This window comes from Emydura macquarii, unplaced genomic scaffold (genome assembly GCF_026122565.2).
Source record: "Emydura macquarii macquarii isolate MOO-44397 ecotype Brisbane River unplaced genomic scaffold, CSIRO-AGI_Emac_v2 contig_1045, whole genome shotgun sequence".
NCBI classification, from domain to species: Eukaryota; Metazoa; Chordata; order Testudines; family Chelidae; genus Emydura; species Emydura macquarii.
In genome coordinates, this window is record NW_027131182.1 from 10,364,077 (window position 1) to 10,389,295 (window position 25,219).

A 25,219-nucleotide genomic window follows, 5' to 3' on the forward strand; every position below is an offset into this window, starting at 1 on the left:
TGAGCAGGGGGTTGGAGTAGATGACCTCCTGAGGTTCCTTCCAACCCTAATCTTCGATTCTATTATTTTAAATATTAATATTTCTAGGTATATTGTTTGCAGCTATCACCTTGCTTATCTTAGGATACAAGCAGCATATGGGAGTCCATTATAAGAGAACAGAAACTAGTTTTAATTTTGATTTAAAGTTAAAACCCATCAGGAAAAAATAAGCTGTACTGTTTATCAGGAAGATAATAGAATGTTATAAACATCAGGACCTGATTCTGAAACTGGTTCAATACAGGCAGAGTCCTGTGCCTGTGCAGAGTTAGCTGACGGAATCCTTAGGTTAAATACTAAAACAAGTCCTTTAGAACACAAATTAGTTTATTCTTAAATATTATTTACCAAATTCATTTGAATACTTTAAAAAGGGCCAAATTCACATTGGATCAGTATTATGCCTGTAATTACTGTATTGAGCTAATCATTTATCATCTTGGTTAAGGTCTTGATCCTGCAAACTCAAACGTGGGTGGATAACATGTTCCAAATAACAGAACTGGGGCTCTTGTAAACAAATCTTCTAATAAAAGCAACCGTCCATAAGATTGTATCTCAATAATTATTCAGTAGTGCTTATTGCAGCTATGTTTTCAACAATCTTATGTGGAATGTAACTGTAACATTCATTATCAAATGTGCATATGACAAATGTTTCTATATTTGCAAAAAAAAAAAAAGTTCATGCTAAAGTATGTACAGTCAAATAATAACACCTATTTCAAATGTAGTAATCCTGAGATGCTATTAGTCATTTATATGTAAAGTTTCAGAGACTAATACTGTATGCTTGTACAGTATGCTGTCCCATTATTGGAGAAAAAAGGATCAAACAATGAAATTAATGGCAGGCAGCTTTACAATGAACAAAAGGCTATTTCTACATGCAGCTTCTAGTCAGCTCGTAGAACTCATGCCACAAGAGATCAGTCAAACTATAATGGATTATTTTATGATCAATAATATTTGTAGTTAGGGGACACTGAAGTCAATGTAGGACAAAATTATAGGGTTTCTTTAAAAAAAAATTTAAAAAGCCAAGAGATTTACAAAAGCTAACATTTAAAATTCTACTGAAGATTGTAAGCACTAGTTCCTATGAACCAGCCCTTAGGTTGGATTTAAACAGTCTCCTACAATCTTAAACTCAATGCCCATAGTTAGTGTAAGGCAGAAAGTGAAACTGCCAAGAAACAAAAGTGAAACTAACTGTTTTCATTGTCCAGGGTCCACAGTAAATGAAATGCAATAATATTAAATGATCAGCAATAAGATTAAAAAGCATGTGCAGATATTTTAAATTCCAGCTGATGTATTAATCTACAGTGATACTGATAAAATAGATAAGGCATCTTATTTTAAAATATATAATTTCAACCTGCCAATGTCCCCTTATGCATGCCACAATAAAGCTGATCAAATCTCGTGTTTAGGGTGTGAATTGATTAGTGCAGGAGTCAGAAAAAATAAGCCGTTTCTCCCACCTTACAGCAAATAATTATTCTTTATTTTTCCATAGCATCTTCCGTCCACGAGTGTCAAATACCTTCACAAACTGTACAGTGCCCCCTAAGGAAATATTGCCCCCATTTTACAGGTAGTGGTGAAACTGTAGCATAGAGAAGTTTTCTATTTGCTTGTGGTTATAGCAAGTCAGTGGAAGAAGTGAAAACAAAACCCAGATCTGATTCCTGTAACAACTAGCAGACTCCTCTCTGAGAGTGGAGGCTTTTTAACATAGGTAAAGATGGAATAAAACAGAAAAGATTATGAAAGGAGGAAACATGCTCCCTCCCATTTCCTATTGAAGTCAGTGGGGTTTAAAGTCAATGTTTCCAGCTGTAAAAAATCGTGTGATCATTAAGAAAAAAATCAGATCCTGCTTGTCTCCCTGCTAATTTATTTTCCAAATTAATATTAGTATAATTGGTATTTTAGCCAACATCATTTTCATTCTTCAATGGTGGGGGAGGGGGGAGAAATGAATCCCAGCTGGTAACCTCTCTCTCTCTCTAAAATTATAAACCCTTTGTCTGGGCCTGCTCAATCTGGTTCCTAAAGAACATGAAGCATTTTTAAAAAAAACAAAACTCCCCCCTCCCCCCGAAATGACAGATCCCCCGTTAAGCCACCAGTGCACTTGAAAGCTCCCCTTGTCTGCGATTTAGACATGTATGGTTGGCTTTTAACTCCTTCGCCCTCTCTGTGTCTCTGCTCCCTCTCCCCCCAGCAGTCCCTGATTCTCAAAGGAATCGCTCCAAATGCACCTCTTAGTCTGAAAGCCCCCCCACCTCCTTCCCACGCAAGGGAGAAGCTTAAAATCGGATCACACGGGAGAGCTCTCCCCCCGGCTCGACCAGCCACAGAGGCACCCCCCCACCCCCACCTTTTCCTCCGGTCCCAGCAAGAGTCTCTCTCCCTGCCATTATGTTCAACCATCTTTTACCCAGGCCTCTCTGCAGGCTGCAGTGGCAGTGAGAGAGCCCTGGGCCCTGTCTGCCCGAGGCCCCCCCCTTACAGGAGCAGCCCCCCCGGGTGCGGGTCGCTGGCCCTGCAGGGCAGCAGCAGGTCTGTTTGCATGGGGGTGCGGCGTGTGCATGCAGCGGGTTCGCTTTCTCCCCAGGGCCTGGCTGCTGCTGCTCCCACGCGCGCTAGGCCCCGCTGGGCGGTGGCAGAGCGGCCTGGAGCGCGGCAGCCGCGCGGCTCTCCTCAGGCCCGGCTCTCGCCGCTGCCGCTGCCGCCGCCGCCGCCCAGGGGGCTCCAGGCCGCGCTCTGGAGGGAGGCCGCTGGCGGGGGGGGAATCCGGGCACCGCTCCGTAATGGGGAGGCACTGGGCAGCCGGCGCCAGCGCGCAGGCCGGGCCGAGAGGTCACACGGGCGGCACAGCTGCTGCCAGGCAGCGCTTGACAGCCCCAGTGTCCTCCGAAGTGATGCTCGGCAGCCAGGGGGTGGTTAACGGCTCCTCTGCCTCCCAGTCCCAGCTGCTGAGGGGGTTAAGGCGTCGGCACCTCGGCCTCCCTGGGGAGCGCCCTCTCCACACAGTCAAGGCCCCTGCGGCCCCCAGCACCCTGTGGGGTGGGCTGGGTGGGAGCCTGAACTTGTCCAGCCCCCAACCAGGTCTCCACTATCCCCTGAGCAGGAAGGGGCTTTAATTTTCTGCTGGAGCACGTAGGCACTTTAGTTAGGAGTCATCCCGGGAAGGGGCCCTGGGTGCAGAGGAGACTGCGGTTGGGAGCCTGGCAGTGTGGTGAGGGGACAGGGGCCGCAGGTGTGGAGGAAACTGTGATTGGGAGCCCCCCGGTGTGGGGAGGAGACCATGATTGGAAGACCCCCACTGTGGGGAGGGTATGGGGTCACAGGTGCAGAGGAGACTGTGGTTAGGAGCCCCCCAGTCTGGGGAGGGAATGGGGGTGCGGGGGTCAGAGGAGGCTGGTTAGGCGCTCCCCAGTGTGGGGAGGGGATGGAGGTGAGGGGTGCGGAGAAGACTCTGATTAAGAGTCTCCCAGTGAATAGAGGTGAAGGGAGTGACAGATGTGGAGAAGACTGTTGTTAGGAGCTGCCCCAGTGCATAAATTACAGTGTGGGGGTGAGCAGTGATGGGAGTGAAGGATGTAGAGAAGATTGTGGTTTTGATCTGCCCCAGAGAGGATAGAGGGTGAATGAAGCGGAAAAGACTGTGGTTAGGAGCGGCCCCAGAGTGGGGAGGAGATGAGGGTGAGGTGAGGGATGGTAGAGAAGACTGTGGTTAGGAACTGCTTCTGTGTGGAGAGGAGATGGGGTGAGGATCACAGGTTTGTCAGGAGCTACTTCTTTAAGGGGAGATGGAAGAAACTGATTAGAAGTTCTATCAATGGGGGCATTGGTTGGAGTGGTGCAGAGAAAATCTTGTTGAGGAGCCACCTCCCTGAGGACACGGTGACAGGGCATAGAAAACACTGTTACAAGAGAGGGTGGACAGGACATGACGGGGGGCATAGAAGTGGGGGCATAGAAGGTCTTGATTTGGAGCCACCCTCAAGTGTGTGTGTTGAGGAAGAGAGGGCCTAGATTGGATGATTGAGGAGGAAGAGGGAAACTTGGTTAGGAATTACCCCAGTGGTGAGGGGTAGGTGCAGAAAAGGCCTTGATGAGGAGTCACTTCAGACTTTTGGGCAGTTGAGTGGGTTGAGAAGACCTTGATCAGGACAGAGTCACATTTGGTGATGGGGTTGAGAGATGAATAAATTTCGGTTAGCAGTGTCCTCTTCCTACCCCTTGGTTAACAACTCTTTTCAACCAGTGCCCTAAAGAGGGTTGAGAGGCAAAGAAGCCACCACAGTACTGTTGGGAGGGATGTGGGGACAAAGAATAGATTGCTTGTGGAAGTGGATTTTTGGGGTGGGGTGGAAGAAAAGTTTTGTAGCCAATGCTGTGTGGAGGGCAGAAAACACTTGTTAGCATTACCCCAAATACCATGAAGAGGTGGGCGGATGGGAAGGAGAAGACCTTGGTTAGCGGCCACCCCAGAGCTGCAGGCATGAGGGGGCAGATATGACGTTAATCGGCAGCCACCCTATTCTGTAGGGAGTGGAGACAGAGAGGACCTTGGTTAGCAGTCACCCCAGTGCTGCGGCCGAGTCTGCCTTGTGCAGCAAGAGATCCTATGAGGATTTTTATTGCAGTCTCTTTGTTAGCTACAGACACACAGGCACAGCTTTCAGCCAGGTTGTGGGAGGTAAGTGGGGGAGGAGAGGAAGGGAATGTTTGTGGGTTGGAGTTGGGGTAGGGGTATAAGGATGTTTGTATGTGGGGGGGACATGATTGAAATGGGGGAGCATAATTGAAATCACCCCCACACCCAAAGAAGAAAAGAGACCCTGCGATTTTCAGGGACTTGTTGGCAACTCAGCGAGGGTTGCCATAGCTTTTTATGTAGGGTGACCAGAACCGGCTGAAACTGGTTTGAGGCAGATCAGCTCCTGAACACAATGCAGTCACTGAGCTACTACAGTGGGATAGCTTCCTCCCTTCATGGCAGCCAAAAGCAGAGGAGCTTGCAGAAAGATACCATCCCAAAACAGTATGTGAATGCACACTTTAGACACACAGCACTGGTATGTGGCTAATGTAGTCATAAAGGATTCTGTATATAAATTTACATATTTGCAGTAACTGAGATTACTTTAGCTTTTCATTCCTTTTTATGTAAAGAATGGGCAAGAGCTGAGATTTATGACCCTTATTAAAATATTTTTGCATTGCAAGGGTGGGACACTGGTTAAACTAAATAAAAATTGATTGAATGATATGTAATTGTAGTTATATTTGTGACTGAAGAATGCTGCTTTGCATGCTGATTTATTTACAGGGTGTTGTCTTATGGTTTTCTTCATTAGAAGATGTTAAGGGGGGGTGCTGTGTCTTTCTTAAAGGCCAAAGAAAACAATATTGTTGTAGAATTGTGCATAAAAGCATTGCAAAGATGCTGTAAGGCATATTCTTTTTTTTTTCTTGTAGGCCTATTGATTGGGGCTGCCTTTAACCCTTTCATATTTGCAGAGGTAATGCATCTGTGACAATAACTGAGCATTGGCTAAAAAAAAAATCTTTCAAAGGTCAAGGTTCACAAGGTGAGATATGGTATTTTGAGTATGAATATAACAACAGCATGAAGGTACATGTATACAAAAACTAAATTTGACTCCTGATTACACACTTGGCACATTGGTGGTGAAAAAATGGTTTAAATGTAGGTGAAGAAATACTATTAACCTTATCCAAGTTTAATGGGATTAAAGCTATTGTTTGTAAAGACTTACTGATACCCAGGCTAAATGCAATATCTTCATTTATTTATCTCACAGATGAGGTTTTTTCCACTATTCAGTCATACAGAATAGGCCTCTGAGTGACAATCATAAATTGTGGACCACATGGCAGTGAACTATTCTGCATTGCAGTACAGTGTTACACATTTAGAATTTTCCATCTAATTATTTATAAGTTGATTGCCTGGCCAAATCTAGATAGGCTGTTTACTATTTCTGAATGAAAGACTTTAATGTAATGCCGGTATTTTATATGTTTTGTATATAGGTGTATAATATATATAAAAATATAGCAAGTTGATTGTTTGTTAAACTCTATTACGCTGAGAGGATTTTGCAGCCAAATGGAAGGATATATTTTAGAAGTTTGAAAGTATTCCAGTGGATTATTAGTGGCATAAATTATAATATTGAGCAGTTATGAAATAAGAATAGGAAACCGGATGGGCAGTGTGCATCAGCTGCTAAGGGATGACTGCTTTTAACCAAAGCTTCACAGCAATGGATAATGGATAGGATTTTTTTCTCATCTAAAAAATAAATGTGTACTTAGATTTCAACTGGCATTTGCATCTTATACTGAAAGCTGGAGGCTTCAGAGAGAGGAAGAGGGGGAGAGAGAAGAAAGGAGTAATGAATATAGCAAAGGGAAGAACAAAGGCTGTTAGAGCTTACACACTGGAACACTAAACATTTTGCCTTGGGGATTCTGTTGTTAGAACTGTTACTTTCTAAAACAGGAAATCAGCAACTCTCGAATCTTATCCAGTATGATTTTCACAAATCTAACCTGGCTGTAAGCTGGTTTTATAAATCTACAGTCAAGAAAAATGTGGAGGAAAAATATTGAAAGTCTATTTTATTCTAGGGTGATATGAGTTTTTTTTTCTTTGTGTTCAGCAGAATAAAGTAGACAGTTTTAAAAGCCTTGAGAATTTTTGGATTAGGTAAGTTGTCTGATGGCTGATGATAGGCAGGGTGTCTATATCAAAGAGTGACAAATATAAAGGAACCTTTTTATTTCTGACTGCAGTAGATTACATAAGGTATTTTGGAAGTGAATTGTGATACAATGAAAGTAGCATGTTAAATGTTTAGCCTGAAAATATTTTGTATAGTTTTTAAAGTAGGTATAATGTATTGTGTTTCTCAAATTTGATAGGGTAATGATTAGCTTGCATGGTGGAGCAAAATGCCTAACAAATCACTGTGCTATGATTTTTTAATAGTTTATATAATTTCTGAGTGCAGAGGTTCTATATTTGTCTATAGACGTCTGCAGCAGAATTATGCTGCAAACATGAATCCATGTTTCATGATAGGAATAGTATTTATTGCTGATGATGATGCATGCTCTTTTCCAATTGTCAGCTAAAATTCATATGGTTACCTGAGAGCATCTTTCATTTCATTTTCTTCCCACCAGAATTGTAAGCTATTTTGAAACAGTAGGTATTTGAATTGTCACAAAACTCAGTGTATCTGTTTTATTTGGATTTTGGAACTAGTTCTGCATTATGCTTTTTTTTTTTTTTTTGGGTGGTGGGTGTCTTACTTACATTTTACATTTGTGAGGAAGTTTATACTTTAATATGAGAACCTGAATAGAGGCTGGTTCATATGGTACTTCGGGTGAGTTTAGTTTAATAAGGGGATTTCGTTTCTTTGCACATAGGCCAGCCTTTTCATCTGAAAATGCTGCTTAATGTTAGAGGGTTGGTCCTCTGTAGCAGTAATCATGAGCTCATCTTGGATTGAGGCTTGTCTCGGGTATTTGATCTTGAACAGAGGGATAATGATTTATCAGGTTCCCAGGTCCTCTGAATGAAACAGCTTGGTTTCTGTTTCTTGGAAATATGATTGTAAGATAGAACATACATATGCATAGTGATTCCTGGAACTGAATGTGAAAATATTGACCCTAATGTTTTCAGGGCCTGTTTTCTTTGCTGGTGTTGCGCAGACAGGCCTTGCCTGATTTGGAGTGCTCTCACTGAGATTCCCTGCAGTTGCTTCATGCTGCTTTTGACCAAGAACTGCCATCCATTTTGCAGAAGACTGTTAGTCTGAGTGGAGGAAATAAATGGAATAAAGATCTTTCAAAACAGCATACAAAAAGAGAAGTTTTTGAGATTTAGATGGTTTTGGGGATTGTCTTCAGTTTAAAGAGAAACCATGGAGGCTGATAGACCTAAAACTTGACATAACTTATTTAATCCAATTTTAGCAAAATACAGGCAGTTTTATGTCTGTCACCTTCTCCCAGTGTTTTACTGTAGATGTGGTCTGCCCAGCTTCAAAGGGTGGAGGGAAAGCAGTGCCTTGCCATGGCCTCAAGAGGATAGTGTACTGGACAGGGAGTTAGGATACCTAAATTCTGTTCCTGTCTTTGCCACAGGCCTGCTGAGTGACTTTGGGCAAGTCACTTCCTGTTTCAGTGTCTCTGTTTCTCCATCTGCGAAATGGGGATAATGATACTGACCTCCTTTGTAAAGTGAGATCTACTGGTATATGCTACTTATTATTATTATATTAGTGAAAAGTCTTCCCTCTTGCTGCCAACCAAAGATTGGCAATAACAAACCTTGAAAAACTGCATCTGCTTCTTTTTGACCAGAAAAATGAGACAAGAGCACACCAAGTACGTACACAAGAGAAGTGCCAAAAAGAGGGATGCGTATTTAGAAATTTGGTCAGCCTCTCTAATGTGCCCAAAGGAGGAGTGCTTGCCAGCTGGCAAGCCAGAATATTTGGCCAGGTTCTTTGAATATTAACCTGATCCTGAACATGTACGATGTACCATGTTACTGTTTTATTGTAACTTTGCCTTAATAAAAAGTAAAAACAAACGACAAAAAACCACAATCCAGAAACAACAAAAAAACCCTACAGCTCGGGAAGGAGACCTTTAGGAGTAAGAACTCCAGCAGAAACTCCAGAGAATTCCCTTCCTTCTCCTTTCATTCCTCCCCACCCTCCCCCCCCCAACCAAGAAGTTAATCCTACAGTAATAACCCACCTTGTAGACAATTGATGATTGGAGGAGGAAATAGAATTCAGATTCAAGGAATCATAAACCACAAGTGATTTTATTTAAATAGAAAATATCAGTGTGTATTTTGATTTTTTTTTTAAATATGAAGGCTTTATTATCCTAATTATAACAATTGTAAAAACAGAAACTAACATTTGAACAAATCAGACATTAAACAATTCCAAGATATAATACTCATCATTTAAAAACAAACCAACAATGGCCAACTGATAGCCAACAATTTCCTGTGCTTATAACAGCTAAGGGCAAAGTACTGAAGTTCTCTTTAGAGATCAAAACAAAACATTGTTTTGTGGTAATGGACTATTGTTGGCTTGACAGTACTTGGTAATCCCTAACTGTAAAACTTGGCTAAGGTGCACACACAAATAGTGCGCTTGTCATACCTCTTCATAAAGATTTCACAGCAGAATCCTGTACGAATGTTTTGTATTCTTAAGGCCCAAAACCTGAACCCATGAGCAAAAGCTGATTAAAAGAGCTTTGCCTGTTGGAATTACAGAAACCTAGGGTAACGTAATACTGATTTTTCAGGTAAACATAAGGCTGATCAGCCAGGCTGGAGCTGCTATGGCACCCTATATAAGAAAATGGATGCAGATCCCAATGCCTCCTGAAGTACCCATATTATTTGTGTGTCCCAGTGGAAGTGCATTATGCATAGACCTACACCCTTGGCTGTTCTCTCTGCCAAGTTAAAGAAATACACTGTGGATATATTCTCTATGGCATGCATATCTGTATGTGTCTGGGGTCTCCGTGGCTTCACCATTCCCACTACAGACTTAAGATGCTTTCATTCTTAAGATGTTTTCTTAAAATGACACATTACTTGAGCTCAAGACTTCATTATTTTTACAAAATATACCACAGTACACTATAAAGTATTATAAATAGTTAAAATCAAACTACAGTTGTCAAAATCAGCAAAATACATTTTGTGATGCTTTAGCTTAGAATTGTTTGCTTACAGTATTTGCTAATTCACGAAGTGTCAGTAATTGACAGTCTCCCATGTATTATTGTGGATTAACAAGGTTCTGCTGTACTTCAGAAATAGGCTAATATAGAAATGAGTTAAAAAGAGAGAGTATTAAATTTTTGTTAAAGCAATTTTTATCTGATCATATGTATACCTTATAATTGGCTTTTAGTGTTGGCTATAGTTTACAGTGCCAAATAATAATAGTCTGGGAGCACAATCTAGCCAAATCTCATTCCATGGGCAGATTAGTAATAGAAAGGTAAGGGAGGTTCCATATTATTTGTAAAACTCTACAAAATCGTAATTTCAGTGATGTTACCCTCTGCAGTGTGGCAGGAGGGACTTGCTACCTCCTCTGGCTCCCAGCTCCATGTCTCCAGTTGGTGGAAATTTTGACAATACAGTGTGAGAAATGAGTCGAGTGGGGTATTATTCAAAAGCCATTTCTCCAGTGAACATATTTGTACCAAACATGACAAACTTAGAACAATTATGTAGCTATATAGTTGAGAAAATATTGGTTAAAAAGTTGATTTTTATATAATTTAACACAAGGATGCATTGCTTCCATTAAAAAAACAAAACAAAACAACCCACCGATTTTAGTTAATCCTAGGGAAGTTAGCCTTGGACTGAAAACATTTATTCATCAAAGTCAACTTCAGTTGCAGTCTACATCTAGGGCACCATTGCTGGACATGTCACACTGATCCTTGTCTGTGTCGCACTCGTATATTTCTGTACAAGGCAGGCGTCTGGCCAAACATTAGCAGGGTGGTGAGCATCTGGTATTTGCACACAACCAGTTGATTAATTTAAGGATTAGTAAGCACATTGTATTTTGCACATAAGTGATCAGTCCATCCTTCAAGACACAACCATGCCTGATAGGAGAGGGTAGTTTTGGATGCGCTTGATCATCCTGGAGCTATTCCATTGCTTGATGATTTGCTGTCTTAATAGCAGGTATAAATGCTCCCCTTGCTGGTGGCAATTGTTCTTTTTTTTTTTTTGTCTGCTTCTTGGAAAACATCCACCAACATGGCTCTGCAAGTGTTGTAATGTTGGTCTTCAAATGGTGAACTCTGCATATGAACATCTCCATTGTATTTATGATCTCATCAGTGAATGTCTTAGTGATTCTGAGCAGGTTCAGAGTGAAGAGAGAATCTTTGGAGGCTGAATCAAATGCTTTCCAGTAAAATAATTTGGTCTTTTCAACAGCACTTGTAGTGGTAGATTATGCACCTATGACATGCAGTTGTTATGGAAATCAGCCTTTCACTCAAGCCCTCATCGCAAAGCTGCATATACAAAATGGCATACCTGTTGGTGCTGAAATCACTGCAACCACTGATGTACTCTTAAAGAAGAATTACAGGTCATGCGGTAGTATTTTTTGAGGTTTGGAATCAGTCATGGATCCCTGAAACTCCCACATATTGCAGGACAAAATGCTTTTCCATAAAAATTTAGCAGCTGCAAACAGTGTGTGTATATAACTGTTGACATCAGCACTTTCTTCCGCTTTTGATAGCACCAAGTCTTTTGCAGCTTTTAAGGATAAGCATTGTGATTCATTTCTGTGGATAGGATTGCTAAAACTACATCCATATCCCACAGTTCATCTTCAATAAGTGCTTTAAGAGCTTTTCAGTTAAGCATTTGTTCCTCTTCAGTCCAGTTCAAAGCACATATTTCTTTGTACTTAGCCTCTACATCGGCCATCATCACCACTTTCCCATCCATTACAGCCTCTGTGTGGCATTTTATGAACTCCAGCTGAGTCGCACAGTTTGCATTAGTAAAATTAGTAATTGTTTCTGTTGATGTTACCTTTTGACACCACACATTACATACATTCTTCTTGTAGCATGTGATGTGATACACACTGTCCTATGCGTGGACTCCTTTGGGTCAATGCACCCACTTTATTTTCCATGCAACAGTCTTGCTAAGAGTGACTGCTTCATACAGTTTCTCACCTGTGTCATGTTGAAACAATGTTTAATGAATGCCTTTTGGGCTTTTGGCTTACTGCCGAAGAAGCGGATGTTCTTCTCGAAACACATGCCATGGGACCTCTAGTATAAGATGAGTCTCTCCTACAGCTGGTGCTTTCCCCAGCATGTTCAACTTTTTCCTGACGCTCTATATACTTCCTCTCCATCTTTACCAAATTCAGTTTGTGCGCACATGTAGCATGTAAATTGCAGTCAAGTGTTGTGTTTAACCAGGTCCACCGCAGTGGTATTCTCCAAAGATTCTGATACTAGTTGGTACTCTTCATCTCCCCATTGATGCCTAAAATTAATCAAGGCCAAAGTTAAAACAAGGATTTTGTAACCAATTACTTTGTGATTATAATTAATTGTATAATGTACGTTATGTAACTATATGTATGCTATTTGCAGGTGGATTCCAGTAATTTCTGGCCGGCTGGTTGGCTGCTGTCTTAACCGGTGTCTCATTGCAACTCTTTTGTCATAATAAACAGAGCTAATAATCAGTTCCATTGAACCATTTCTTTTTTGCTAATGATGGCAAATCAACTTGAAGCTCTACTTCCATTTACAGTAATCTGTAACGTTAAAAAAAAAAAACAGGGTATCATGCTCTGAGCATTAACTGATAACTGTACTGTCAGTTGAAAACCACATTGTAACTTTTCATGGCGGCTGAAAGTTTGACATGCCTTTGTTATAGTATAATTAAAAAAATTAATTTTAAACCCCCCCCACATTTTCTCAAATATGTACGTACATAATCATTCTAAGTTTGCCATGTTTGGTGCCATAGTGTTCATGGGAGAAAGGACTTTTGAATGATACCTGACCTTACTCATTTCCAATGACATTGTATTACCAACATTTCCACCAACCAGAGGACTTGAATCTGGGAGCTGAGTGGGGGGAGGCCACGAAGTCACTCCTGCCACACTACAGAGGGTGACATGACTGAAATTATGATACTGTATATTTTTAGGAATCAAATGAGTCCTTCCTTTTTTTAATCATTAATTTGCCCATGGAATTACACATGCTCCCAGACTATAATATATTATATTGTTAATGGATGATGAAGGTTGAAATTTCAATTTTTTTCTTCTATTATCACCTTAATTTGCGTTCAGTAACCTGAATCATGAAACTAGCATAAAAATCATTTAACTAAAGCAAACGTGTACTGCAATTGTCACAGCAAAGTGGTATTTAAATAGTATCCCAGAAATTTGTTTATACGCCTCTTTCCTCTCCTTCCAGGACTTCTCTTAGTGAAATTTCTGAATGTACACCCATGTAGTTTGTTCTTAAGTAGATTTTAAAAAGAGGTGGCTGAAATTTGTGCTCATTTTTGAGAAAAAAATACGATTAGCCTGGTCTAGCATTGCAGCTTCCTTACTGCACTTCAGCCATGAGTCTTATAGCCAGTCTTGGTCTTGCTTCAACACAGACCTCCAGTTGTGCACTACTTTTGTGATAGAAACAAACAAGGGTATGGAATATCCCCAGAGTTATTTTTGTTTGGGACCTGAGCTCATACTGGGTTCTTGTCTCAAGAGGGGAAAAGCTGCTAGAATACGCCCATTTGTGCTGTCTACTCCCAGATACATATTTTTGTGCATATTGTAGTCATGTCTGTATTTTTCTAACTCTGACCTCCTAATTTTTTTGAGATCAAAATAGTTTTACAGTAAAACTATGTAATTTGTCTGTTGATGTAACATCTTAATCTTGAGGTCAGAGTTAAGGTTGTGCATATGAGTGTTAAGGAATTCAATATATTCCTTGTGGGTGATAGTATTTTAGAAATGCTAGGAAGTTTGCTGTGGTGCTAAAGAGGCTAAGAGTGCACTTGAGTATTATGATGATTAGACAGTGAAGCATGTGACTTGAGATAGGTCTGAATATTAATTTTGTCTTAACTGGTGATGGTTTTGATTTTTAGTGATTCAGGAAATGTAACTGAACATCCTTAACAAATATATTTTGGGTGGAATAATAAACAATAATAAATAAACTTTATTAGGCAATAATCAACTTTTGTATAGTTTGCAGTTTGTAAATGTAATTCATGATTTCCTTTGCAGTGAGCGTTAATTCAAAAGTTTTAATATTTGGAAGAATTTGCTAGGAGTCTCCTTATTGAGATTTCTGTTTTCTAAAGAAAAACAACTTTTTTTTTAAACTCATTGCAATTCATGCATACATAGAGAGAAACTTACTTTTTTGGTTTTTGATTTTTAAGTTTAATTGTTTATTATATTGAATTATGCTAGGTTCTGTTGCTTGGTGCAAATTTGTCTGAAGCTGAGAAACACTAGCACTTCAACAAAGATATTAAGAAAAAACGAGAGTCCTGTAGCACCTTAAAGACTAACAAAATTTCTGTGGGCATAAGCTTTTGTGGGCTGCAACCCACTAAAATTTCATCACCTTATCGGTACTATGAGTAGGGAAAATAACTTTTATTAGGAAAGAGAGCCAAAAGCTTGCTTATTGTAACAGTTGCATTTCTGAAGCAGTGTTCTTCTGGCAGTCCCACAGTAACGAATTGTGGGATTTTTGATAAGCCAGAAAGGGCTTGTGTGTTAATTGGGGATGAGAAGCATTACTGATTGAGGTTAAAGTGGCCTCTACCATATCCTAGTTGCTTTCTGAATATTTCAAACCATGCTGAATCACAATTTGGGTTCTGGTTACTCTTATTTCCTGGAGAAGTTACGCTAATTGATAGCTCATGAAAACTAGCTTACTGCTTTTGTTTGCCTTGGCATATTCAGCTTTAATAGCAGATCATCAGAACTATTGATCAGATATCATTACGAACAAATTTGCTTTTATGTAGGCTGGTGCTAAGAACTGATATCTGTTGTTGTTCTAAGCGGGAGACAGGGCATGTCTGTGGTGAAATTTCTTGACATAGCTACATGGGAATAATTACTCTGTTGTAGGTACGTTGGTATAATTCTCTGTGGGGACACTATAAGAGTGAATTTATACTGGAATAGAATGTCCACATGGGTACTTATACTTGTATATTTATACTTCAACAACACATTAAGTATAGCTATGCTGGGAAATTTCCCAATTTTGCTGATAAGCTCCCTGCACACTAGTAATATTTATTATTTTTACAGCACTCAAACTGGTACTGGGTTGCTTTACAGATCAAATAGAGAGATATTGTCTCTGCCCTAAATAATTAACAGTCTAGTTCTAGACATAATATGAATTTGGGCAACAACTGTTAAGGAGAGAAACGGGTGAGAAAGGATAAAAGTAAGAGTCATAAGTTTGCCTTTTAAAAAAAATGATGTGTTGGCATATACACATTTTGAAAGACTCAAGTCCCCCCCAATAATAATCATAGACTCACTTTTTGTGGGAATTGAAAAAGATGTTCAGTTTGTGGAGGTGTTTGAATAAGGAGATAGGGTGACAATGTAGGTATTGGCAGAGCTGTGTAGGGCCTGGAAGGTGAGGACAAGGTAGTTAAACTTGATGGAGCAGAAAAGAGGGAGCCAGTAGAGGGATTGAGAGATTGTGTACTGTGGTTAGATTCATAGAGGAGGGTTGTGATGGTTCTTGGGGCACCCAGGACTGTGAGTCACCTTTTTACCCACTGGCTTGTTGTGCCCTGTCTCTAGTGGGAGGAAATCTTTCTTGGAGTAGCTTGTTGTCAGCTCCCTGACACCAGCAGCCTTTCAACCACTCAAGCCATCTCTGCTGGACTATGCTAGCCTTATCTTCATCTTCTTCAATGCTTAGCTGAATGGTTGGCCATAGCAATTGTTTGCCATTTGGTTCGTTCCTGTGCAGCTGCCGGCGCTTGATGGGCCAAGAGTCCAGAAGACTTGATGCACCCATATAATGGGAAGGTCTGCCTCTGGGCGGCTTGCACCCCTCGGTTGGTGGAATTTTATCCCAGATGTTACAAGCAACCTAGAGAACAGCTTTCACCGGAACATCTTGCGGCATTCTGGCAACATGTCCATAAAGCATAAGAAGCAATGGCCCCAATAGTCTGTAGACTGGAACGACTGTCAATGTCTGTGTTATGAATAATCTTCATCTTGCAGATTAACGATAGGTGCACCCAATTCCTAAATCTCTTTCAATCATTCCTCTGTGATATTCAACCCCTGACACTGGCTATGCACAGACATTCCCTTTTCTGTGCACCCAAAGGTGCAGTGTTTACCATTTTTACTTTAAACCACCACTCCTGTAAACCACAGAGCACTTGTGAGCACTTATAATATAACAAAAGTAGGTTTATCTAAGGAAGAATAAAGATTTAATTAGAAACAAGAGAGAGTGGTGGAAATAAATGGTTACAATATAAAACAAAATAAAAAAATGTGAACTGGGGGCTACACTTACTAATAGTTACCTTTGCCATCTTATAAAATAGATTTCCCCCCAAAGTTCAGTCTGTTGCAGAGCTGGCTGGTTTCTCAAGAACCAGAATCCAAATGTTCATGAAAACACCCCTGCTTCACAAGGAGTTTCCTCAATGAATGGATATAGTGTGTTTCTCCTGTTCTACTGAAAACAGCCTTTTGTTTCTATACACAGACAGGGTGAACCCCTGTCTTGTAAACTTTCTCTTGAACTTTAAGTGATTTTCGATTGTTTGTCATTGCTTGTGATGGTTTCCTATTCAAAGTCTTAGGGCTAGTCTACAGTAGAAGTGCTACAGTGTGCAGTTGCACTGCACTCTCTGCCAATGGGAGAGAGCTCTCCCATTGGCATAATAAAGCCACCACTCTGAGAGGCGGTAGTTATGTCGGCAGGAGAAGCTCTCCCGCTAACGTAGTGTTGTCCACATCAGTGGCTTATTCACACACTTCTGCCACGTAAGTTATACCAACATAACCTGTGTTGTTATGTAGACAAGCCGTTAGTATTTTGCAAGGCTAAACAATTGAACCTGGCATTGTATCACTAGCCAAACAGGAGGGGGTGACACCTCTTCATTGCCAGTATGGACCATCACTGAGAGACATTATCTCCTGGTGACTAATTTTTACTCCACGTCCATAAAACATACTTTCAGTATAAATACATTATTTCTTAAATATTATCTATCTCACAGTGATTATGAATGTTGACAAGCTACCATCACAGGTTAACAGACGTTGTAGTTGGTCCTGTCTGCTTGTAACTGAGAGGGCAGAACCAGACCTCTGACCTACGAGTATGGAGCTAAGCCCATCTGCTGAGGAGGCTGCCATGTTATTCTGTTTCCATAGCTACATTGGGCTGAAACATTTTCTATAAGGCATCAGAATGTTTTATACTAATTGCTCCAGTTTTCCTCTTTACAGATCAAAACACAACCAAAAAAACTTTTCAATTTTAGCAACAATTTATAGCAGCTTGGCCTAATTCCTGGAAGACTGTTTTTCCCCACTCTCCTGTCTGAGGCACTGCCCAGTCCTATTGTTCCACCTCCAAGTGAAATGTCAGACAAAGAAAAAATATAGGACAACAATGCTTTTCTTGTTCCTATCCCTTCCTAGAGTATTTGAAAGGATAGTTTGGTTCTTAAGACTAGAGTCCCTCCAACTCAGACCAATCCAGCCACAGAGCTTGGGAAGGAGTGACAGAGAATCCCTTTAGTAAAACAAAAGTGCCTTCATTAACCCTTGAGCATGGAGCCCCACACCAACTAAATGCTACCACTATTAAACCGCTTGAGTGTGTTTCAACATGGGATATATGAACTTCGCCCACTTCCATACAAATGATTTGCTTCACTGGAACTTAGGTCTGATGAACTGAGCTAAAATGATAAACAGGAAGAAGATAAAGAAGCAATGAAATATCAAGGCAGTTTTCCTTTCTGATCAAAAATGTACTCTCTTCATGCTGTTCTCTAGATGTAATTACTTCAGAACAGGCACTTTCTGAGAAACAATGTGAACAGTCATGAACATTTACTACATACCTAGAAGCCATAGTGATTTCTTTTTTCTCCCAGAATTTGATGCTGAAGATTAAACTTTGGTAAAAGATATGGATGTTGTACAAAAGGGGACTTTCTACCAAAAAAGCCTATAGATAGGTGAGTGGACTCTTCCCTGAAAATGAAGTATAAAGTGTATCCCTGAGGCCTACAGCGTCTTCTACCTTCTTTGCTGAGATCCTAGGTGGGGTAGATTCCTTGTCAGGTCCCACCACACAATATCAAAAAAAGCAAGCATTCTCTAGTTGCTTAGCCACATCACTGGTTCCTCTCAATTATGCAATGGTCTCTTGAAAACACATGGTCTCTGCTCGAAGGCCAGTATCTAGGCTTAAACAACTCCTAAATTCGTTGGAAAATTTCTGAGAGAAAATCTTTGCATGATCAGTAGACAAAGTAATGGCTGAGTTGTGAGAGAAGCTGAAGAAATCCTTCCCGTAATTCATACAGTATGAAAGGGACTTTAATTCCTTTTACAAAAGAAGGAAGTCCTTTGCTGGGTAGTCCTCTTGGTGTGTCAGAATAGATAATCAATACAAAAAGGAAAATTGAATGGGACTAGAGGAAGTAGGACGAGGAGAGATCTCGTTCTGTATTACCCTCTCTGAAGGGAGAGAGTCCCTGCTTTGAAGACTAAGTGGCTCATCATTTTGGACTGATGGGTTCAATAAATAATCAAGAATGGATATGCTATAAAATTTAAATCAGTACCTCCAAACACAGGTTATTTTTATGTACTACACCCCAAAATCTGTGAAGAGCAGACATGAAGGAAGTTGTATTTTAGAGTCCTACATTCTAAGATTGGGCAGAAACAAGTGGTCTTGAATTTCCAGTTTCTCAACAAATATCTGAGGCCTGGTCTACACTGGCAATGGAGGTCGATGTAATGTCGCTTACATCAAACTCCTAAAGTATGCGTCTACACTGGCACGTTAGTTCCGTCGATGCAAAGCATGGTAAAAGTCTACCTAATAAAGCCACTTTTGCAGATGGTGTAACGCGTAAATCAAATTTCATGGGTTGAATTTGCGTCAATGTAGGCACAGCGTAACGGAAGTTGACGTTACAGGCCTCCGGGAGCTATCCCATAATGCCCTGTTGTGACGGCTCAGGACATTCGCACTGTGCTGTTTCATGGCCACGTAAACAGGAAATAGCTCCTCCCCTCAGTCCCTGAGAAATTTTGAATTTTCATTTCCTGTGTAGCCAGCATGGAGAGAGCTTTGTAGATGAACTCATCATGGCTACTGCATGGCCCAAATTCGCTTCAGCATGGAGTCAACCAGAGGTCTTGGATCTCATCGGTCTGTGGGGCGAAGAGTTCGTTCTGGCTCAGCTCAGAGCCAGCAAAAGAAATGTAGATATATACGGGAAGATATCTCAGGGCATGTTGGAGAAGGGGCACAACAGGGACGTGCAGCAGTGCCACGTGAAGATCAAAGAGCTACATCAGGCATATCAGAAAGCTAGGGAAGCTAGCAGCCGTTGTGGCTCCTCGCCCAAAACATGCCACTTCCACAAGGAGCCGCAGGCAATTCTTGGTGGCGACTCCACCACAGTGCCGCCATGCAGCATTGATACCTCCGCTGAATCCCAGTGCAGGGAGAATGATGAGGACTCTGTGAATGAGGAGGATGAGGAGAGCGGGGTGTCTATTCTCCCACAAAGCCAGGACCTATTCCTGACCCCAGAGCAGCCTAGCAACACTCAGGACAGCAGTAACGATTGTGATCCCAAGGAATGCACATCTGGTGAGTTTTTTTTTTTTTTTTTTTTTCTTTTTAGAGGTTATGTCCCTGATCCAACTCCTAAAATGACCTTTTTATTTGGCGGGAAGGGTATTTCTGGGTGTTAGCAAAGTTCACTGGAGGATTACTCCTGGAACAAATTATTTATGTGCAGAGGTATGCTCCGAGAATCATCCGTTGATATCTCCAGGAAACTCTCATGCAGGTAATCTGTTACCCTATGCACAAGGTTTCTCAGGAGGGCAGCCTTGTTTCTTCCGCCACGGTAGGATACTTTTCCGTGCCACGCCAAAATAAAATGAGCCAGAATCATGGCGGAACACAGCATAGCAGCATAAGGATAAGGGTCAGGCCTGTATCCCAATGCTTGAGGCAACTCTTCCCTTTCCTCCTGCATTTACCCTCAGGAGACTATCGCTCATGATCACCTAGGGAAGACGGCGCATGTTTAAAGTACCTGAGCTATACAGTTGATCCCCTTTAATCCTCTAATCCCCTTTCTATGGGCATAATTTGTCAGTTTAATAGTTGTCTTACGGTTTCTGAAGCTACAATTCACCCGCGGCAGTGTCCTCTGATCACCTCTGCCCATCTCCTCCCAAACTGTTCCTCTTTAATATAACCAGGGATCCTGGTGATCCCTCTCATAGATTAATTTTGGACTGTGGTTTTTACCGCTAATTAAGCCTCTCTATAACAGATGTAAGGGCTCCAGGCTTACCATCTCCCTAACAGCAGTCCAACCTGGCCCTTCTGAGATGTACAGAATGTGGGTCTAGCTTTGTCTTGTGCACATGAAGGGGAGTACTTTTTACATTGTAGCAGTTGCTTCAGTTCTTTGGGTCTGCTAACAATGGCAATGTTGTGCTTTTATTGTCTTTCTGTAGACACCTTGGTCTTGGCATCCCCCTCCCCCTAAACGCAACCGAATTGCTGCTGAAAGACTTTCCCAGATCAGAAAGAGGGGGGAAAAATTGCGGGACGACATGTTCGGCGAGCTCATGAACACCTTTGTGACTGCTGAGACAGATCTCAGAGCATGGCGGATGTCCTTGTCCCAGAAACTGGACATGGAGCATAGAAGATACGTACAAGAGAGTACGCAGCAGGAGATGTTGCGTATAATGAGGGATCAGTTGGACATGCTCAGGCATTTTGTGGAGCTCCAGGAAGAGCAGCGGTGGGACAGAATCTCTCTGTAGCCTCTCCAAAACACTCCTCTGCCTAACATTTTGTTGCCGTCCCCCACCCCCAAGCGGTCTAGGAGGAGACTGGGCAGGCTGCAGTATGTGGTGCACTCCACCGCAGTCGAGGCAAGCAGAAGGACGCAGTAGCTCCGTTAAGAAGTTCAAGCAACCACACTTGCTTACATGTCACTTGAAACTGTGATTTTACCCTCATTTCCGCCTCCCCCCCCAGCAATGTTCATAAATAAAACTTTTGAGCATTAAAAACTATGTCTCTTTATTAATTCATAGCTTGGGTGGGGATAGAAGTGGAGGGTGCTGATATTGATGGTAGGGGGGATGGGAAAGAAAGGCACAAAACATACAGATATTACTGCGGGTCATTGCAGAACTGATTTTTCAATGCTTCCCGATGGCGAAGCGCTACGCAGTTAGCTCCGAACATATTGCTGGCATCTGGCTGCTCAAAATTTGCAGCCAGCCTTTCAGCTTCCACAGCCCAGCCCTTGCGGAACTTTTCCCCCTTCGCTTCACACACATTATGAAGAACGCAGCACGCAGATATAACTGATGGGATGTTCTTTTCACCGATGTCTAGTCTAGTAAGGAGACATCTCCATCTGGCCTTTAAACAGCCAAATGCACATTCCACCACCATTCTGCAAGTGCTGAGCCTGTTGTTAAAATGCTCCTTGCTGTCGAGGTGCCTGGTGTAGGGTTTCATTAGCCAAGGCAGCAAGGAGTAGGCATGATCCCCCTGGCATTTCCATATCCCCAATGTTTATTTTTTGGTCTGGGAAGAAAGTGCCCCCCTGCATCTTCTTGAACAGACCCAAGTTCCTAAATATGCGCATCATGCACCTTTCCAGACCACCCCACAGTGATGTCGGTGAAATGACCCCTGTGATCCACAAGGGCCTGTAACAACATGGAAAAGTATCCCTTGCAGTTTATGTACTTTGTTGCAAGGTGGTCAGGCGCTAATATTGGGATACGTGTGCCATCAACAGCCCCCCCACATTTTGGGAACCCCATTGCGGCAAACCCACCCAGTATGTCCTGCACATTTCCCAAAGTCACTACCCTTCATAGCAGAAGCCTATTGATGGCCCTGCACACGTGCATCACAGCAGCTCCCACTGTAGATTTACCAACTCCGAATTGATTCCCAACTGACCGGTAGCAGTTGAGGGTTGCCAGCTTCCATAGAGCGATGGCAATGCGCTTCTCCACCATCAGAGCTGGTCTCAGGCGAGTATTTATGCACTTCAGGGCTGGGGACAGCTTCGCACAAAGCTCAAAGAAAGTGGCCTTTCACGTACGAAAATTCTGCAGCTAATGGTCATCATCCCATAGCTTCATAATGATTCGATCCCACCAGTCAGTGCTTGTTTCCTGGGGCGAGAACCGGCGCTCCACCAACTGCAGATGATGCGTGACAGCCTGTAGTAGTTGGGAATTTTTCCACTCTATGGCTTGTAGCAGGGCAGCCTCAGTGACATCGCTGTTTTCTGTGCTTCGGTTCATCTCTCGCCTTTGAAAATACTCCAGGATAAGCTGCAAGGTATTTGTGATGCTCACAATGATAGTGCAGAGCTGAGTGGGCTCCATGTCTCTGCAGCAATAAGCGGCATACACAAATAACGCAAAAACCTGTTTCCTGTTTGTTTGGGGCAGGAAGAGAAGGGGAAGATTCTCGTCGTCACTTGATGCAACGCTCCTTCCCAACAGCCTCTGGAGCTAGCTGCACTGTGGGATAGCTGCCCACAGTGCACTGCTTTGAATGTTGACCCAAGCGTGGTGAGTGGGGACGTACGAGCCTGGTGCAAGGAGCGTGGTTTGATCACACTCCTGCGACTTCTAAAATTTGGCGGGTGAAAGTCGACTTAAAGTAAATCAACTTCATTCTGCAGTGTAGACATACCCTGAGAAAATTCATATTCCATAGACATTGACACCTACTGTAAGGGTCATTTCTCAAAGGCATTTTTTCTCTTCTGTTAATCTGAGCTAAATATCCGTGTTTGCACATCTCAGAATATTTTTCAGATTTTTCAGAATGGCTTTAACCATTTCACATTCTGGGTGCTTCTACTTGCTCTTTCAAGTGCACTACAAGTCTTTACCAAAGCATTCATAGCCTTAGTGGCAGAAGGGATTTCACTTTTAGCTGTCTTCTAATTTGGGCCCCATTCATTGAGAAAATGAAGGCAGATATTCCGTGAGTAATCCAGTTCTTGGGAGATCATGGTTTCCTGACAAATCAGGAAGTCACCACATCCCTGTTGTAGTGGACATTACAAACTGCACTTTAGGCCAGAGCAGGAGTCAGTGGTCTGGCCTGCAGGTGGATTGCTGTTGGTTTTACCCTAGAACATCTACTAGCAATCATGCTTGGAGGTAGGGCTCTCCAGGAGGAAGAAATAATCAGGAAGGGGACTTGGAGATAAAAGGGAGGAATCATGCTTCAAAGGCCTGGGTGCTGTGATAGAGCAAAGATATAATTTAAGATGAGAAGGTATTGGATCCCAGATGCCTAAGAACTACTGCCTGCCTAAAAGAGGGAGGAGCAGTAGCAGAGCTTTCCTGAGGCAAAAACAAGCTCTCTGGCTACAAACTTTTCATCCATTCAGCAAGTTGGAAGGCTGGCCACTTATACGTATGTGGGTTTTTCCCATTGAGTTGAGTTCACCCATTGTTTGAAAGTCCAGTGAATGGGAAAGATCCCTAGTAGAAAGGGTGAGCCTCCTACATGACACTGGCCAAAGAACCTCACCCAATAATTATTGTTTCCATCCCATAACTTCCGTTTGAGCTCTAACATATCTTTAAAAAAAAGTAAAATCCAGTTTTGGTTTAAATAGGTAGGGTTTGTGCCAGTGAAGGCTTCATTTCTTCCCTTTCCCTTAATTCCGTCTTTCTAATCTCTGCTGTCCATTCTGCAATAGCTTTCTGGACCAAGCTTATACATGTATCAACTACTGCCTTGCTGCAGATGCAAATCTCCAACTCCCGTCTCTGATTCTTAAAGAAAGAATATCAGGCCAAGAAAACAGAAAGTCGATGAAAAACAAAAATGTCCTCAGAGATTTGGGTGAGCTTTTAAAATAGGCTCTTAAGTTATAAATAAAAACAGACAATCCTTAGCTCTAAGCACTTTTAAAATTCATTACATACACTGGACAATATATAAAATTCACATTATTTATCACATTCTACACAGCCAATGCCAATGAACCTATAATAATTGCCAGGTACATTGTGACTCCATTCTCTCCCTCAGCTAGCTCCTTTCCCAAATACTTGTGAGCATTTATGAACTTTTCAACATGCCTGGATAATTAACAATGTTGGGGTCAGGCAGAACAAGACTAGAGCAAGCTCTGGGATCTAGGATGCTTCAGAAAACAATGACCTGCCATAAAGCTCCTACAAGCTTTTTTAAAACGAAGTGGGCTTGAGCATGTTCACTGATCTAAAATGCAGAAGTTTATCCCAGGCAGAGAAATGGTCTCAGATAGTGGTTCCCAAATTCTTTAGGTTTTAAGTTTAAAAAAAGGAATCCTTTTAACTCCACACTGAAACTAACAAGTGGCCAGAACACATCAGGGGCCATTGATATTATGTGCTCTTGGTCAGAAACACAGCCAGTTAGTGGGTAGCCACATTCTGCACTAGCTTCAGTTTCAAATGGTCTCAAAATGTATCCCCGTGTATAGTGCAGCCTGTAAATATAGTCTTGAGGTGGCAAAGACATGTGTTGGTGTAGCAAGATCCTCAAATGAAAGAAAGTCAGTCATTTTACTATAACATGGAAAATATGGCTACAGCTCATAGCTGAATAGCCTACGATCTAGGAAGATCCTTAAATTGAAAGCGTGCATATAATCTTCAGTTTTTCTGGCTGCATCCTGTATTTACCAACATTAGTTTTATCTGGATTCAACATCAGGCTATTAGCCCTCATCTAAGCCCCAATTTTATGCAAACAGTAGGAAACTTGTATACAGAGTTGTGCAGAAAATTCTCTCTGAACATTCATTGCTAGAAATGACAGACATGGTTAAGGTAGAGAATAATTATTATAGTGCATGATGGTTAATCTTGGGCTCTCTTTGCATTTCTGTTTGCAGTAATTTTATCGTAGTCTCTAAACTCTTATTTTTTCTTACTGTCGTCATTTTTGTTGTTCTGTGAACTACCGCTAATATTTTTACTTTTCTGGTAATGAGGGTCCAGTATTGAATTAACATTCCAGACATTGCTGTATCAAAGCCATATAGAGACTACTGACCTCCCTAGTTTTTTACATGAAGCCTTTATGGCTACACCTACACTGCAAGCTAGGAGTGTAATTACCCTGCTCATATACACATAGGTTGAGCTGTACTGCGTACAAACCTGCCTGAGTGGGT

The 25,219-nt window shown here is 41.8% G+C and overlaps 1 protein-coding gene and 1 pseudogene across 1 annotated transcript in view; one reads left to right on the plus strand and one right to left on the minus strand.

The window, feature by feature from the left end:
* The first annotated feature begins 2,503 nt into the window (after positions 1 to 2,503).
* Positions 2,504 to 25,219, plus strand: part of ZNF532 (zinc finger protein 532) — a 93,170-nt gene continuing 70,454 nt past the window's right edge. The window contains exon 1 of the mRNA XM_067545466.1: positions 2,504 to 2,613. The gene's annotated coding sequence lies outside the window, so the exon portion shown is untranslated. The remainder of the gene's footprint in view (positions 2,614 to 25,219) is intronic.
* LOC137151126 (uncharacterized) lies at positions 21,485 to 22,415 on the minus strand (annotated as a pseudogene).